This window comes from Penaeus monodon, chromosome 16 (assembly GCF_015228065.2).
Source record: "Penaeus monodon isolate SGIC_2016 chromosome 16, NSTDA_Pmon_1, whole genome shotgun sequence".
NCBI lineage: Eukaryota > Metazoa > Arthropoda > Malacostraca > Decapoda > Penaeidae > Penaeus > Penaeus monodon.
The window spans coordinates 8,290,377-8,292,195 of NC_051401.1; the positions used below are offsets into that span (position 1 = coordinate 8,290,377).

Consider the following 1,819-nt stretch of genomic DNA (forward strand, 5'->3'; position numbering starts at 1 on the left):
CCATCTAGAGACTATAGCCATTGCACCATATTGGGAAGCAAGAGTTTGAAAGATGGAAAGGAGGTAATGAATGGCCGTGTGCGCAAGACGATGCTCACCCCCAAAGCCCTTTAGAGCAGAGATCTTCATAAAAAAATTAACAGTTAAAACCCCTCAAATGATCTAGAGGCTAATCCATTGCACCACATTGAGAATCAAGGGGTTTTTAGGGTCGCGTGCGCAAGGCGATGCTCATCCTCCCGAGCCCTTTAGTGCCGCACTGCCATGCTCTTCCGCCGCTGTCACACTCCGGACCCGTGAAACCTTTTTTCCTTATTTATTTTTTAACCTTTGTGGCACTCGGGGGACGGCAAAATTCAGGTGAGTGAGGAGGGTTTTGGGGCAAATAAGAGCTGTGAGGGCTGTGAGGGGCTGTGAGGAGTTAAGTGAGGGAGTGAGAGGGGGAAATATGCCGGTCGGGAGGTTTTGGTTTGGGTTTCTCTCTCTCTCTCTCTCACTCTCTCTCTCTTTCTCTTTCTCTTTTCCTCTCTTCTCTCTCTTTTTTTTTACTCTTTCGTTTCGTCTCTTGTTATGTCCCATGTCGATTGTGATTTTTGCCTCGCTGCTTTTGTAATTTTTGGAGGCTTTGTATCTGTTCCATTGTCCCCTGTGAACGAGGGAATTGGGAGGAGGAGGAGAATAAACGAGGGAATGAGAGAGACGAGACGAGAAGCGGACGTATCAGCTGGTGACGTGATCTCTCTCTCTCTCTCACTCACGTCTCGTTCTCTCTGGTTCTTTTAAAGGATTTATTAAACAGAATCGGAGACGATTAACGAAGAAGGATCGAGAGGGAAAAGTGTTCGCCGTGGAAGGGTGAATTTAAGGGTGAAATAGTGATTTTCTTTTCTCTCTCCCTCTCTCTCTCTCTCTTTTTCATAACCTCGTTCTCGGCCGGGGTTGTTGGACGTGACTGGACAACTTTGATTCCTATGAGTCTGATCTCTAAGTCATAATTCTGCTGTAATTAGATCGGGTTTGGCAGTTTTAAAAGGGTGGGAGGGGGGGGAGGAGGGAAAGGGAGTGAGAAATGCAGTGTGGAGGAAAAAAAAGAATGTGGAGATGAAGCAACAACTTTCACAAAGTTTTCATTGGCTGTTTCATGCTTTATTATCTCTTTCTCTCCCTCCTATTGGCCTTTGAACCCCGTAGGGTATTCTGGTAAGGGAGGAGAGGTACTTCGAGCTAAGCCATATGGACAGCGAAAGTGGATCGGCCGTGTCCGTGGCACAAGCGTCCTTCCGTTCTCCTGTGCGTGAGAGCGTTCATTCCTTTGTTTTGTCTTTGCTTTGGTAATGCAGGGAAGGGACTCGAGGGGAAAATTCGGGGTCAGTTGGGGGATGTCTCAGTATGTTGACATAAGCATATTTTGGACAGCTGGAAGGTGTGCCGGGTCGAGAGGTTGCGTTGGGCGAGTGGAACGAGGCTTGCTGCGTGTTGGGGAGAGGAAAAGCTGGTGTTTTCTTATTGGTTTATCAAAGGATATAAGGTTAAATTTGAAAATTTTAAGTGATAGAGGATTGAGATGGAAGATGACAGTATGTGTTGGGGACTTGTAAAGTGTGTCAATGTTGAAGGGTATTTTCGTGTTTATTTTAGTGTTCTGGATGAGGAGAATGGAGGATTGTGACTTTGAGCAATTCTTTGTTTAGGGACCAAGATGTGGTATAGGATTTTCTTTGTTCCTTCAATGTGGCAGCTTGTCTTGTGTGGATAGGCCATTACAGACCCTTCAGTGTTTCCAATTTATTGTGCTTCACATGTGTTTGATTTGGTTTAA

At 45.7% G+C, this 1,819-nt stretch overlaps 1 protein-coding gene across 2 annotated transcripts in view; it reads left to right on the forward strand.

Annotated features, from left to right (window-relative positions):
- The first annotated feature begins 205 nt into the window (after nucleotides 1-205).
- The window catches only part of LOC119582491 (eukaryotic peptide chain release factor subunit 1), a 20,386-nt gene continuing 18,772 nt past the window's right edge, over nucleotides 206-1,819 (forward strand). For both annotated transcript variants that reach the window (XM_037930778.1, XM_037930779.1), the window contains exon 1: nucleotides 206-360. The gene's annotated coding sequence lies outside the window, so the exon portion shown is untranslated. The remainder of the gene's footprint in view (nucleotides 361-1,819) is intronic.